Below are 16,456 nucleotides of genomic sequence, written 5' to 3'. Positions count from 1 at the left end.
ATATAAAAATGATAGGCAATAAAATGCTTATATCCTTATGTGTGAATTGTTCTTATTATATTATAGAGGAGACATTTTTTGTTGTTGTTGCGGCTAGCGTTAGCCCTGTTAGCATGGCTGCAGGTGGTGTAGCATGGCTGAAGGCTCAGGCGACGTCTGTCGCTCTGGTCATCCGTTTGGTGAGGCCTGCTGGTCGCGGTGTGTTCGGACGTTCACCCGACCAGGAGAATACTTTCTCACCGGTGGGCCAGCTTGACTGCCACGTGTCTTGTAGCTGTGGCTGTAGCTATCCAAAAATGTGGAAAACACCTCTAACAGTTCTGAATAAACTTAAAACAATTAAACGTGATGGTCTTGAGTTACTAATATTTATATGGAGCTCCCAATCATTGTGGGCTGCAACAATCTCAAAAAAGGTTTTTGTTTTTGTAGTGGTGCGCATAGGCTACTCCGGATTTTCTCAGTCATCTCATCACATATGCTGAGTCTCTATAATCCTACCCTGTCCCATTCATGTTGGCCTACGTTGTGCCGTCATCCCGTGCTGTAGTAGGGGGGCCTGCCTTGATAATCCTACTTAAGGGCCCGGTGTTGGCTTGTTACGCCGCTGTGTCAACTGACATAAGCTGTACCTTTTTGTTTAATTAAAAGAATATACACATGCAAATCTACCTTTTCTAGATCTTAAATGCCACTTTGATTTATTTGACTGTTACTTTTACTGTCATCTAATCATAAGTTTGGTTATATGTTTAATAGCTGGGCAACTTGGACAGCTGCTGGTATCTGCTGTTCACTAAGTTTCTGTTGTACCTTGTACCTTGCGGTTGTGCTTGATTTGTGTATGTATGTATGCTGTGTACTTTTACTGTCTGCTGAATATGGTTTACTCCCTGCAGCAATCCTACTTTGTTGCTGTTGTTGGATGTATTTAACTCCTGCAGCTGCTTGTGGTTGCAGATTGGCTACTGCAGGATATCTGTGAGCTCAGTGCTCACTGGCATCTGCTCAACTGATGTAACCAATGATTCATTCCACTTCCAGGGAATCGACTGATAGAAATTTGTAGCGAGTGTTAAGGAGGAAGCCAGATGGCTTCCAGGTTGCCTTGTTTACAAATGAATTAAACTTTTTTTGCTCTTTATATTGGAGGGCTGCAATGATGATGGTCCATCCAATAATGACAGTCCATATAGAGCCTTAATATAAATGTGGTGTGGAAAGAAAGCAACTTTAGTCTCGCACAGCCAGACGTCATCCACAGCGCTGCACAGGAAGGTCTGGCTAGTCCACACAACTTAAAAACGTACTCTGGTGTATTGGCATTGCTTTAAACCAATCACAATTGTGGAGAGACGCCAAGTGTGAGACGGAGCTATGGTGGCTCTCCAAAATAGCCTCGGGAAGGAACTTGTTTTGGTGGAACGTGTACGTTCTAAAGTTGTAGATAGTTTAGCTAGCTGTGTCGATTTACCGTGCAGAGATCAGATGAGAAGTTAAACATAGTCCTCACAAATAAACCAGAGATAAAATGCCAACACAGAGAGAGCGGAAGGTAACAGAAATCTGGCTGAAATGAGGGACATCCAGAACCATTTCCGGCGGCACCTGAAAAATCCTGGAAAATGAAACGTCGTCGATGTAGACTAACAGAGCATCGAGAGTCAAAAGAGGAAACATCAACTGGTGTTTCAATAGAGCCGTGTCACTCCAAATGATATAAGACTCACGCTGATATGATATCAGACTTGATACCAAAGCAGTTTTGGAGAAATCGTTGAGCAATTTAAGTGTGGTTTTTAACAAAACCTTCACCAAAGGAAACCAAGTAACATTAAATGTAAAACACAGGCGACAACACATCAAATAAATTACAAGTTGGCTGATCAAAGAATAATTCAACATCCTGATCAGACATTTAGTGTCAGATCAGTATGTCTAGACAATGTCCAAACCATCTTATTTTGGTCAGTCTTAAAAAGATGTTGAGTTTCATGCCAGTTTATAAACACCATTTCTGGTTTAGCCTTACATAAAGTTTTGTTTAGTGTAATAACGTTGAAACCTTGCTCTTAGGTCTTTAACTGCAGTACAGAAAATCTGTCATTTTCTCTTCTTTTTTTTTGCGCCCCCATAACAGCCTTCAAACATTTCAATAAACCTGAATAAGTGGACACTTTCCTCCTCCAACAAAAGTCTTTTCTTTATACCTTGATCTTGATTGTCTTGCTTTTCTGGTTACGAGATGAACCTCTTGAACGATTTAATAAGATGTGATGATCTAATTAATTAATTCTGTGTATAAAGTGACAGTGAGTAATAAGGTCCCCTGAGGTTAGATCGCCATGTTAAGACAGTGTTCATGAAGTTGAGAAAGACGGGACAGCAGAGGACGCTGTGCTAATAGTGGCAAGAGATGAAGCAGAAGTGAGAGAGTAAAATCAAAAGCAAAAAAAAGATGAAACCAAGGACTTTGAAAGCTTCCAAAAACGGGGCCAGAGCCAGAGCATGTGTGTTTGGGCTAACGTGTGAGCGCATAAATAGACGTACACCTGTGAGTGGATATTAGTGCCCAAGGCAACACAAGAACGGTCTGTAGGAGAAATGAGTAAATTATGGATGCAGGGAGGTACAAATGGAGTGTGTGGTGAAGTCAAAGTTAATGTAGCCTGCAGAGTCTACTAAATGCCTGTCCGTGGAATTCTTAATTATGGACACAAACACAGAGACAAGTCCATTAATGCCAAGTTGATCCTTGTATCCTCTTGGAGATCTACTTTTCGACATGTTCCGTAGAAGCATCCTAAGAATCCTTAGTTTTCTTCACATATTTATGTAAACAAATAGTTATCCCTGTAATTCCCCATAATATGAACGTAGAATGTACATTTAATGGACACCACTGTACAAAACTGTAGCCAAAATATATCGGACAGGGGCACTGCCACCCGGTGATTTTGGCGCCAATGTCTGCACAGTAGTAATCGGGCGGTGGAACCGTGGCATCAAAATCCTGCCCACACAACCGCCTGACCAGTCACAAGTCAATCACAGCAGTCAATTATGACGTTTCACCCCGTTTTATAGAAGAAAAAGAAGATATGCCCTCATTTGAATTCACATTTTCACTCTGAAAATCACCTTTCCCTGCTGTTGGTACAGGTTTTACACACAGTACATTCAGACCTGAAATGCACACATGCTCAGGACCTATACTTGCACTGAAGGAGTGATGTCAGGGTGAGGGGGCTGGCCCCGCACAATGAACTGGCACCTCTGAAGCTATCAGACCACGCTGCGTACTTTGGTCCATACGGAGACCTAAACCGGCGACCCTCTGCTTGTCAACCCATGCAGCGATGACTCCGCAGGTGTGTTAGAGTCTGAAGTGGAGTTATTTGCTTATCAATTAGCTGTTTTCAGCAGTCTGTTGTAACACGTTGTGTGGCATCTCATTCAAAATGTTGGGGCATTTGCATTATGTGAATGGCGGTTTCAATTTGCAGCTAACATGCTTATTTTTTTCCTCTTCATTACACTCAGTAACAACACACTTCTCAACTACTACTCTTCTCCGCCTCTGTTATTTATTCTGCTGAACATATAGCAAAGGTACTTGAAAAGCCATTACAGACAGAAGGTGGGCTTGTAAGTGAAGGGTTGCTTCACGCTGACCTTCAAGTGTTTGAGGTTCTCAAATACTGTGGGTTTATAATGTCAGATTCTCAAAGAGAGTATACTTCCAAATGGACAAATGGCTTCAGAAAGTAATATTTCATGGTCATACTGTACCCAATAGTTGTGTTTGTTCTAGTGCTTTTTACACACAGCTTTAAACTTCATTTTTCCATCTTGGATATAGTAGTTTGACTAATAATGATAATTTTTTAAATAAAATCAACTCAAGACCCATATTATTTTTACAGTGTAGCATAGCGCAGCGTAGCATTTTCCTCCTGGATCCGGGAGACCTGAGGAAATTCCCAGTCAACAATGGCCCCATCAGGTACATATTACATTTCATTTTTATGGGTGAACAGGATGTGTGAGGAGACGGATGGCCGTGATAATGGAGGTGATAGGAGAGTGGATGGGGTCTGTTTGAACAGCAGCAGGATCAGCCGGCTCCTCTTCCTCTTCCTTATTGGAAGCTGCGTAGGGTCGTGCATGTATGTACATTCAGCAAATAAAGAGGACACCGCATCGTAGCCATTTCCAAGGGCTAATGAGACTGAATCGACCACACCTTAGTCTTGCATTACCAGACCTTCCTCCACAGCGCTGCGGAGGGGGGTCTAGCTAGTCCACACAGCATTCTGGGATGAAAGAAAAATGTGCTCCGGTTTATTGGCAGCGCTGCCGCTCCCGCTACGCGCATCACGCTTTGTGTGGGGCACCAAGGGCTAATCATATTCATTTTGAATTGTAATATCTATATAAAAAAGCTAAGCCCCTTTTGGGGAGCTATAATTAAAGGTTATTGATCTGCAGGGTTTCTTGTGTGGGTGTGGTGGGGGCGCCAGGTATGTGGATGTTGCCAGGTTTGTGCATTTAAGTGCATGGTAATGCCGCCTACTTTGTGGTACATGATCATCCTAATGAAAAATGTTCATAGTCATAATAATTATAACGCTGATATTGTTTCAGTATAGAAATATTAAGGCACTTTTTTAGGCATGCTTATCACAAAACAGGACAGAACAAGAGATCTGTCCCTTCTCTTTCTCAATGCTTGAATGTGTGTTTTATCTGTTCCACATAGTGTACTTACAACGATTTATTTTTGTTGAATAATCTGCTTCTAAATATTTGCTTTATTGAAGAAGATATTTCTGCTTTTAAGTATGTATTTACAGATGATTATTTCATTTAGAAGATTTTGCACATGCCATACTTGTGTGTACGTATGCTTTGGCTGTTCTGTGTACCATAACTTATCATTGCACTTCCAATAACGAGCAAGCTGTTACATTTTGATGCTAGTGTGTAATTGGGATTGAGTTATACGTTTGGTAACAAAAAGTTAAACTGGCCAAAACAAACTTTTTTTTTTTCTAGGGCGGGCATCATGAAGGAATAATGCATAGAGCACCAAAATGGCTAGCAGCTCCGCTGGTTATTGGCATTTCTTTAAACCAATCACAGGTGTCTTGGGCGGCGCTAAGCGCCAGATGCAATAGTGCCTCTGCCAAATGGCCTTGGGTAGGGACTGGCTTTAGTGGAACATGTGGACGTTAGGAAGTTTTAATCGTGCACCATAAAACTCAGATTGGACAGATAGTACAACTAGCTGGCCAAAAAAGAGGTACATCTTGCGGAATCTCCGGCGGCACCAGAACAATCCCGTAAATGAAACTTTGACGATATATAGTCTAACCACACCATTTGATTGTTTTACCAGATGCCTACATGACAACCTTTCCTCCTCCATTTTGCACAGTGACACCACTCCAAACTGTTTTCTTTATGGATTGGGGAAAGTTCCACGTATACATCTATGTTCCAGCAGGACACTGAACTAGTAATATGTAAAACTAGCTGATATATACCATTTAAAAATCACATAACTTCCTCTTTCACTACCAAACGTGATGTGGGTTCAGCATGCATCGATGCTTCCCCGAGCCCCCATTTCTCTCAGTTTCTTTCCCGTAATCACACTGCTTATTTAACCATTCATCCAATAAAATAATTTATAGCCCTACGCCTGTAACCATATTTTGTAACTACAATTTGTACCTTTTAGGGATATGAAAAATGTATATGTATACAAATATGTTTCCACTTATGTATATTCAGTGCTTATGAATTGTATATACCATTCTTGTTTTTCTTTCCCATGGTCGTTTACTCTAAGAATGTTGTCATGTTTTATGATTTGTGTGGACCCCGGGAAGAGTAGTTGGAGTTCTGCATCAGCTAATGGAGATGCTCATAAAATCAAATCAATTCAAATCAAAAAACAGGGTCAGAGTTGTGGTGACTACACAGCAGCAAATACGAACATTTCCCAGCAACCTTCTCCAGCTGGCCCTGAGGAATCTTCAGGCTGTCTGCTGGGCAAGGTAATCACTTCAGTGTTATTTTATGTGTTTCTTCTGTCATTATTAGTATTATTGGTGGTGTTATTATTATTGTTCTTATTTGCTCCGAGGTAAATGCTTGGCACATGGGAAGATTTCCACCATTAGGATTTCCTTGTGCTATGGTTTGCATGGAATGACATTCAGCTTTAAAATACAGATTTATATGGGTAAGAAAAGATCAGACATCGGTTCACATTGCATGGTTCAGACGTAGTTGTCTAATTTTCTCATACTCAGTTTTAGAGCCCGACTGATAAAGGATTTTTAAGGCCGATACCGAGTCAAATCTTTGGTTATTTAAAAAAACCAATACTCTGATATATATTTTTGAAAATAATAATCCAGAAATGCGTAACAAAACAGATTTCCCCCATATTAGCTATTTGTAGTTATTTATGAGTTTACACTAAAATAGTATGATGATAATTTCTTTTGTCACAACAGAACAGAGGAACATCAAAATATTAAAGATCAGATAAATAAAATGTATACAAAAAAGAACTTAAGATGTGAAACTGTGTTGCCAACAGGAACACTGTAAAGCGCCCTCCGGTGAACAAACTATGCAACGCCAAAACTCATTACACGGTAATCGTTTATCGGCCATTATAAATGCCGATACAGATAGTTTGGGAAATGTTTAATATTGGCCGATGATATCGGTCTGGCTCTTTTGTTTTTCACCAAAAATATGTAAAATAAAAAAAATAAGAAAAATATTTGTGAATGAAGCTCTTCTATTTACAATTCTAGGTGCATTTCCATCAATGCGATTTTACACACAGTTTTAATTTGCGCTTGAAAAAGGCAATATTCATCCTGAAATATTGCAAAAACATTTTTACGCTGGGCTTAGGTAGAAAAGTTGCTGTGTCGATAAAACAAAAATGTGACAAAGTGCAATGGAATACAGATTTAGCAAATAAATGATGGACATGACACGTACAGTGTTTCCCACAATATCAGGCAAGGGTAGGGGAACACAGACTCTGGCTGCTATAGCAACTCAAAATCAGCCAGCACAAACCCCAGAACCCCCGCTGGACCTGTTGGTGCTTAGACCGTGCGCTGGCGCTGGGGTTTGCGCTGGCTAAGTTCCAGTTGCTGAAGGTCTCTGGAGCTGCCATCGCCTGCTTTCCACGCGGTGTAGTGGTGGGGAGGATTTGTACTCTGATAAACAATGTCTCTGAAATATCTCTCCATTAAGTTGTCTACAATGTTTTTCAATGTTTGGTTTTTAGCTGGCTATCTTTTAATGACATCATCTTGTTGCGCCCTCTTCTTCTGCATTGGTATAACGGTTTTCTGACCAGAGAATTGGCGCCACCTGCTGCTTAGCTCATTGAACTAACTCCTTATAATCGCATCACGGTGCCGTGTGTAAACGTTCACCACGTTTTCTCCTGCTTGTATTCTTGAAATTCTGTTAAAATTTGTGATGCAAATGGATGGATCCTAAAAGCTGTAAAGATTAAGACTCACCATATAGACCTTTTGTCTACTTGTTGTTTTCATTCATGGTTACATGAACCACACAATATAGCCCCGAGCACTTCTAAAATATGTTTTTCACTGGTATTTATCATGCATGTTGTTTTTCTTAATTTGTCCAAAAACTGTCAGGTCCTTTATGTATGTTACACAAGCAACATGTGCAGCAATGAAAAGAGAAATACAACATAGTGTGTGTGTGTGTGTGTGTGTGTGTGTGTGTTTGTAAAATATACTTCTCTTTTCATTTCTGCACATGTTGCTTGTAACATACGAAAAAGGACCTGACAGTTTTGGACAAATCAAGCATGATGAAAGGAAATGGCCTGCACACATCTTGCACAGGTGTGTTTTCACTCTGATTGGAGGGAGGGGGGGGGGGTGAAATTACTGTTTCAAAAAGTATCTGCAGGGGGGAGTCATTCTTTTTGATCAATACGAGTGACTGAACCAACACTTGACTGTGTGCAATTCTCAGAAACAATATCCTGCCTGAATCTTACTTTGAAGCGAGTGTTTGAACACCAGGAAGTTTACTTCAAAAGGGAGGGGGACTAAATGTTCTCCACATTTCTGAATTTAGCCTCTCAATCAAAAAGAAACCACAGAGTTAATCAAATATGTCTCTCTTTTTGAGAGGTAGATTTGCCTCGGACTGCGCTGTCTGAGTTGCAGCTGTCACGGTCTGAGGGCTAGGTTCTAACTCCATTCAGGCCTAGTCCACATGCACACTGGTTCTTTTTAAAATGTAGCTTTTTTTAGGCGTTATGCACAGATTTTCATGAGCTTTTTTTCAGTGTTGTTGTGCAGACAAGTAAAACTAAATGTTTGGTTTGTAACGCCAGAGTCTGTGCCGTTACTCGTTATCACATAAAACGTACAGTCAAGTCTGGATTCCACTAGGCACAGATTTGGGCTTTTGCCAAAAATGTAGTAGTCTACGTGGATGTGTGTGGATGTATTAAATGTAGTCCAGTTCTGATCGACATCGATCAATGATTTTTGACTGTTTTTTAGTTGTTAAAATAGTGTGGTGATGTGATGTATGATTGGGAGTCTGCACAGGGTGTTTACTTGGACAGTTGACTGAATGCTCCACCCGTTCCACTTCATGCCCAAAGATTGACCTAGCACATATAGACTATGTTGTGGAGCAGAGCGGAGAGCCTCTTCTGGGACTCGCTGCAAAGCTGGTGGAATCACAAGCACATTGCCTTTAGGGGCTGGGAGTGTTTTAGCGTGGCCGCGGCGCCAACAGAACACAGCACAGACGCACCTGGTGGTGGAATTTACGGGTTACTCTGCTTCACTAGTCTGACGAACGGAGGAGTGTGACCGCCACATCTGTATCAGAATGATGACAATGTGCTACGGAGCAATCGATGTGACACTGCAGCCAGATAGCCTTCCAAAAATAGCTTTTTTCAGGCTACTTATTTATTGCAAGGGTTAAGTTGCTGCTTTTTGCTATGCTCTTGACAGTGCCTTAATTATGTTTTTGTGTTTTCATTTGTCCGGAGATTTTTTCAAACTGTGGTCGTGTGGAAGGCAATTTTTTTTTGTGAACAAAAGGAGGGAAACCATGTGTACATCTAGACTAGGTCTAAGACAAAAACAAGTAGCTACATTTTATGAAATATATTTTCTTGACTGTTTTTATCTGAGCCTCAACAGCTACTTCTGTCATTTCTTTGTTAGCTTATATTTTAACAATACAAATTAAGCTGTCAAAAACACCAAATCTGACACCAGAGCTGACAACAATTACCATGGACTATAACAGTTGTGAAACCACATTTCATGAAGCACAAATGCACTAGACTGTACATAACTTGAAGGTGCTTAATGAGGCCAAAATGCCGTTTCACACATGCTTGCTAAAACACACAGAGGAACACGTGGAGCTCCTGTTGTCACTTTCATAAATCACATTCCTCCAGGTCTGGATTTAAGAGTTGAGCAGATTCTAAAATCCATTTTGATTTCCACAGTGGCATGAGGTAATAAATCATTAAGCACACTCCCCTATGCAGCCTCTTAAAGAGCAGTGAAGACCGGCTAGTAAATCTTCGGTGATTTGCCACCCTCCTCTCGTCGGTCTAGGGTATAAACAAAGCAATACCCATCCTCATCGTGCAGAAATGATTCATCCCAGCACTTGCAGCCTTTTGACGTCTGAAGAACAGCTCTGTTGTACTGTAGGATCATTGAAACAAGACCACTGAACAGCTTTTACAGGCAGTGCACTTTGATTCTCCCCTTCTGACTCATGTCTTCTACTTTCCCATACAATATGCCTTTGAAGGTTTGAAAATAAAGCTGCTGCATCCTTTCAAGAGAATTTGGGGAGCAGAGAGAAAATATGATTCATTGCTGTTTTACAAAGTGACCAGTGTGAGCAAGGATGCTGTTGATATAGTATTGCACTGTAAGGAACCTGTTTTTAAATGTATAAAGCAATTTTCATGACAAATACTGTGATTTATATTTTTGTAGTTATTTCAGAAATATAATAGTTATAAATTGAATTTACATAGCACTTTTTGGATTATTTATCCCAACAGGATGTCTTGTCCCATCCTTGCTCTAGAACAACTAAACCTTTTGGGGATGCTCCTTTAATGGAGTGGATTGTTACAAACGAGTGCTTTTTAAGCATTCCTCAACTTTCCCAGTCTGTTGTTGCCCCTGTCACAGCTTTTTTGATGCAGGCATCATATTCAAAATGAAAAACATGTTCTAGTAATCTTGCTTTCTTTTGTTTTTAGTTCTTGTACAGATGCCACTTCCGATAAAAATCAACCAGACCTACAAAATGAAATCATATTACACCAATTCTGACCTCTCCCTGGTTCAAAATGAAGCCAGATCAGAATCTAAAGTGCTTTTCCTGATAGGGCAATCATTACATGCACTTGCACCATCATTTTTATCTAACTGCTGTTATCTTGGCTCTGCTGTCAGTGTGTGGGTTGGCCTCAGTCCCATGTTGTGTAGCTTTCTTAAACGTACAATATGTAATTTTATGACCCTAGGGGTCTCCACAGGGCTCTTCCATTTGAAACATGGACTTGTGAAGTTGCGTGGTATCATGGAAGTTGCCATCTTTATTGTTAACCACCAATGCCCATAGATATATCTAGTCATGTACAAGTTTATGTTTTAAAGTTGTATTGATATTATATTTATTCATGTTAAGTAATTCTAATAAAATAGCCACAGTGACTCTCACATAGTTAGATTAGACATTAGTTTGATTCTATTTGTGCTGGTAGGTTTGTGTCTGCTATCGAATTTCTTCAGCACTTCAACTTCATGTTTTTTCCTCTGTTGGTGGTGAAACGGGTTTGAGAATGCATGCACTATTACCAACTTGTGTTCCATTTAACTCGCGTACAACAAATCTAACAGGAAACCGACCTCGTCTCATTGTACAGCAAAGGAAAATGTGCCATGACCAAAGTCATCTCTTTGTACATTCTTAAACACAGTGCTCAGGCTGAGGGCTTTTCAACCAAGAAATGCATGTTAGGCAGAGCAACTAAAAAGTGGGGATGCTCAGGGTGTAGGCTGGACCTTATCAACACCTGCCAGCCGTAATATATTTAATGTAATTGGTAAAGCTACGTACCATATTAAGCACAATAAAAACTTGCTGTTGTATAATGGAAAATAGGATCAATATTTAAATCTCATTCATCAACCACAATTGATTTAACTTTGTGATATTCCCTATCAGAAGAAAAGACAAAATAGTTCACTTGCAAGATGTAATGTGCAAAACTTTTTTTTTTCCTCGATTACATTGCTGTGATCGCTTGCGGCCAAAAGCCAAATTGCGATCAGAAATCAATAAATTGCGCATAACTGGAAAAGAACACACAGTAACATTTTAGAATCAATATTACAATAGTATAGCTCTGGAGCCATAGAAGTTCATATGCAGAGACAATGCCATAGGATTTAGCAAATAAAACAGATGACATTTAACATTAAAGAATCCTCAAGGACCATGAAGACATTTGGACTTTACGTACATGGATCTTAAAATAGGTCTTTGAAGGTGCCCGTGTTCGAGCAAGGACATGTACTATTTTAAATGCACTGAAATAGAGTTTTGCTGTCTTTGATGTTCATCCTGTCAGTCAGAGCTTAAACTCCCTGCACGGCTCTGATAGGGAGGTGTGACTCTTTAGACCTCTGACACATCTGCTAAGTGAAGGTTCAGTAGCATTGCAGTGAAGTCAGCATGGAGGCTAGCGTAGTTGGTTTTTCTAGACATCTCTCAACATGTCTGATCTCAGCAAGTACAACCTTTAACGACGTGCAGAGAAGCTTGTCTTCAGAGGCACGTCTGTGATCCTGCACTAGGAACAAGGGAGCAGAGTGCCCGCAAACCTTAATTATTCACAGCAGGCGTGCTTTTGTCAGGCACTGAGGACAGAGACACAATAACTAATCATTAGGTGCCAGTCTCCGTAGGGCCTAAGGGATTCAGCATCCCGGAATTTGATTTTTTTTTGCTTCAGGCTTCTTCTGTGGAAAATGTAACCTTCTGGGAACAGCTAGATTTTTTGCTTTTGGGAGGAATCCATCATCGAAACATGACATTTGCTTCACTTTTACACTAAAAGCTATTCACAAAGAAAGCAGTTTACCTCTCTTCATATGCTCACACAACACATTCTCACTCCTATTTTGTAAAATATAGACGCTTGGTCAGGTGCCGTTGTCATTACACGTGCTTGGTTGTCTCCTTCAGCGTCATGCTTGGTTGGGACCATTGGTGTCCCCTTTGATACTGGTAGGTTAAGGAAAAGCTCATGGGTATGCGTTTGGTTCTGTGACTCGCAGAAACAAGTCTGTTAGGTTTAGGGAAAGGTCGTGAGTGGGTTACGGTTCCATGAAACGCATGAATGAGGGGGTGTTTAAAGAAGAAAACCGTTTCCCTGACACAAGCGGGACACAAACCCAACTCTCCTGGCTGAAAGTCCTGTGTTTGACATTTTTTCATCAATACAGGCTGACTCCACACACAATCAGTATCATATACTGTAGATGTGAAAAATCCGCCTAGACTGCATTTTCTGTGTCAGAGATCTGGGTTTGTGTATCTATATGCTGCTTTTCTGTATTCTGCCTGGTTCGTTTTGTTGGTTTTGTTGATGATGAGGTAGGTGAGGAGTCATGTACAATATGCTATGTATCTTTATGAACACAAATTCAGTTGACACAAAAATTTACTGGAGAATATATTTGAATTAAAAGATTTGAACGTGAAATAGTGTCTTTCAATACAATGGTTTCACCCAATTAAATTAATGATCTTGAAGCTGTCACATTAGAATACTGACTAAAATGGATTAAGCATGGATTCAGGTAAAACCCCATTACAGTTGAAGACAGCTTCATTATGCTGACAGTCAATGCAAACACTAGGGCTTATCAAAAGTCTCCTAAACAAAAAGGTTCATTCTTTTACAAATGTCTGTGAATTCCTGAGTTCAAGTGGACATATCTGATATCTACGACTTCATCAGTGTGGAAAAGAAATCCAAGGACCAAAAGGGAAACACTTCATTGAATTGTATTTTAACCTAACAGTACTTAATTGTCTTGGTTATATCGATCACCAATACGAATGACTTTACACACAAATGTGTTAACCACAGTCTATTTAGTAGCATTTACATGACCGTGTCACATAAGTCTGATAGAACAACATGATTGGTATCCCCAACTGTTTGTTGTATTCAAAATAACCAGACAATACAAACTGAATACCAATTGCACTAACAACTGGCCTGATGCACTTAATTGCTACAAATGCTATGTCATGCGGTGCAGGTAATTGTGGACCCAAATGCAGAGACAGAAGGGAATGTTGAGTTTGAGGATTTAATTAAATAATCACAAAATCCATACAACAAAAGGTGTCCTGTAACAGCAGGCAAAATCCCCCCAAAAACATAACAAATACCATTACCACACAAAGACCAACTGAGTGGACGACCCACTCAAACATGGACACCATACATAGGACATGCAATGATCTGACCATAGACAAAGGGAACACAGAGAATAAATGCAAGAGGTAACGAGATAACAACAGACAGGTGACACAAGGGCTTGCAACAGGTGAAAGACATCAGACAATCACAAGGGCGGGAAACCTAAAGGCCAGAAGAAAAACAAGACTATCAAAATAAAACAGGAAACAGAACATACTCAATCATAACATGCTGTGGCATTTGTCTTTTGCTCTACCCTCACACTGTAATGACAACTGACACCAACATGTCACCCAGTTACTTTAAGCAACAGTAAAGCAACTTGTAGAGCAAACTTTATTTACTTCTAGACACAGAATGCAAAAAGGTAAAAAGGATCAATTCCAACCTATGTTATATTTAGTTTGGTTAATATGCTAAAAATGCAACATGTGAGGTTTTGGCCGGAGCAGGCCATTACATCATTGACCACTTTAACATGGGTAGGCATTCAATAAAAAATGAAAAAAAAGTGGCAATTTGACATATGCACTTCATGTAGGTCAAATTCCCTATTTTGACATAAGTGAAGTCAGATAGCATGTCGTTGAGTAATTAAGCGATGTACCATGATAGCATGTAAAAGCATTAACTCATTAATAAAGGTACGTAGATTTTACACATGACAGATTCCAATAAATGTACACTTCCATAAAGTTGTTACACCGACCACAAGCACTTTTATTTCTGTTGTGAAAACCGAGCGAGATGCTCAGGTCATGACAATATTGTTACAAATCGAGCTAAGAAGATGGAGAACAAGAAGAAACCTTCCTTACTTTAATTTTAAAGTGTTCCTTGACAAGTATTTGGACAAAGATAAGAACATACACACCGGATTCAAGACACCATGGACATAATGCCAATCGGAGTATAAATTTCATTGCCTTTTTGTCTGAATCAAAAAGTTAAAAAACTTATATTCACTTGCATTAAATGAGACATGACATAAATTGCATTTGTCACTATGACCCTATGAGAATCCTGGCTTCAGGGCAAACATACTCATTAAAGAAGATGGGATTATGTGAGATCAAGGACAAAAGATTAGAAAGATGAAAATATTTAAAGGTTGTCTTTTTTCATGTAGTTTGACCTTGAAGGAGTTATTTACCTTGCCTGCATTTTTTTTAAACAAATTACTGCTTTGTGTACATTACAATTTAAATTTCAATGTCTAATAAAAAATTTATATATTACAACATACAGCCCAAAATCAAAAAAGTAGAATGGGAGCCAGAGGGTTCATCAGGCTCCTCTCCTGTGGAACCAGGTTTGGCTTCAGGAGGCAGACTCCATCTACACATTTAAGAGTAGGCTTAAGACTTTCCTCCTGCTATCACTTCCTGCAGGTGATTCTGGCTCTGGATCTGTGGTTGGAGTCACCTGCTGCCTCCATGTTCCTACTCGACACCCTCTACTACAATTATCCATGTCTCTCTCTCTCTTTCTCTGTGTCTGTCTGTCTCTTTCTCTCACCCCCAACCGGTCAGGGCAGATGACCGCCCACCCTGAGTTCTGAGTTCTGCTTGAGGTTTCTGCTTCTTAAAAGGAAGTTGTTCCTTGCATCTGTCGCCTAGTGCTCGCTCTTGGTGGGAATTGTTGGATTTCTGTAAATAACATCACAGAGTACGGTCTAGACCTGCTCTTTTATGAAAAGCGCTGTGAGATAACTGTTGTTGTGATTTGGCACTGTATAAATGAAATTGAATTGAATCTATTCAGCATGACAGTACTACAATATCTTCCATTCGCGTTTGCTGTACTTTTGAACTGCTACACTTTGGTCTGTCTCATCTTCCTTTGACCTTCTTAGTTGTCTATTACCTGCCTGTCTGTCCCATTTTCCTCTTGGATTTCAGAATCTGTTTGAATCAATTGAACAAGGCTTCAGGCAACGACAAGAACAAATCAGCCATGTAAGAGGATTTCTCTCACTTTCAATTTCCCCCCTGATGTTACAGGCAGTGCCTCATATGTTTATTTTCTAGAAAAATCCAGCTCTTTTCAAAAAAACTAATATCTGAACTCTCTGCAAAGACTTCTAGTTATCAAAAATTCAAAAGCAATTCATTGACAATAATGAAATCAATTGTGAAAGAAGACATTACTTTTCTTCCCCAGATAAATGCTGATCTATAGTTTAACCAAAATATAACCCAAACCTTTTGACCAATTACCTAAACAAGGAAAGCAAACTTCATTCAAATTACATACATTGAACAAGACTTTAGAGTCTGCAGCCTCTTTAAGACTATTATATGGGTTGTAAAGAAAACTAAATTATTAAATAGATAAATCAATGCTGTAAAAAATACCATGTTGGCACCAAAATGCATTGAACTGTTGTTCAGACATTTGGCTCCAAATAGAGGTGGGTAGAGAAGCCAACAACTTTACTCAAGTAAAAGTATTGTTACTTCAGAATAATATGACTCAAGTAAAAGTAAAAAGTAGTCATCCAAATAATTACTCAAGTAAGAGTAGAAAAGTTCTTCCAGAAAAAACTAATGAGTAACTGTTCAGTAACTTCTGATTATTTTTTTAACACAAGCATTTAATCAGACATAATGTAGCTGCTGTTTTGCACTTTTAAAAAGGTAAACATGCTTTCCATATGAGGCCAAGGGTGTTACTCCTCGTCTGTGTCTGCTTTGCCGGTGGTTGATTCTGACATTTTTGTTTTGCTACACACCTAAAGCTAACCTGTCCGACCACTTCAGCGGAAGTCTCTCTCTCGCTGTCAAAATAAACATTAAGAGTCTATGCTTCCGGCTCTGTGAGTATCTCTGAACTAAATGCTATGATCATGCAGCTAATTAACTATTT

The 16,456-nt window shown here is 39.7% G+C and overlaps 1 long non-coding RNA gene across 1 annotated transcript; it reads right to left on the bottom strand.

The window, feature by feature from the left end:
- Positions 1-532: 532 nt before the first annotated feature.
- On the bottom strand, positions 533-15,312 carry LOC117959375. The gene is made up of 3 exons (XR_004659924.1): positions 15,302-15,312; positions 14,594-14,600; positions 533-616 (listed from the first exon to the last, which is right to left on the bottom strand). It is a non-coding gene; the product is annotated as an uncharacterized LOC117959375 (long non-coding RNA).
- Positions 15,313-16,456: the final 1,144 nt, after the last annotated feature.

This window comes from Etheostoma cragini, chromosome 16 (genome assembly GCF_013103735.1).
Source record: "Etheostoma cragini isolate CJK2018 chromosome 16, CSU_Ecrag_1.0, whole genome shotgun sequence".
NCBI lineage: Eukaryota > Metazoa > Chordata > Actinopteri > Perciformes > Percidae > Etheostoma > Etheostoma cragini.
This window is presented reverse-complemented; position numbering and strand designations above follow the sequence as displayed.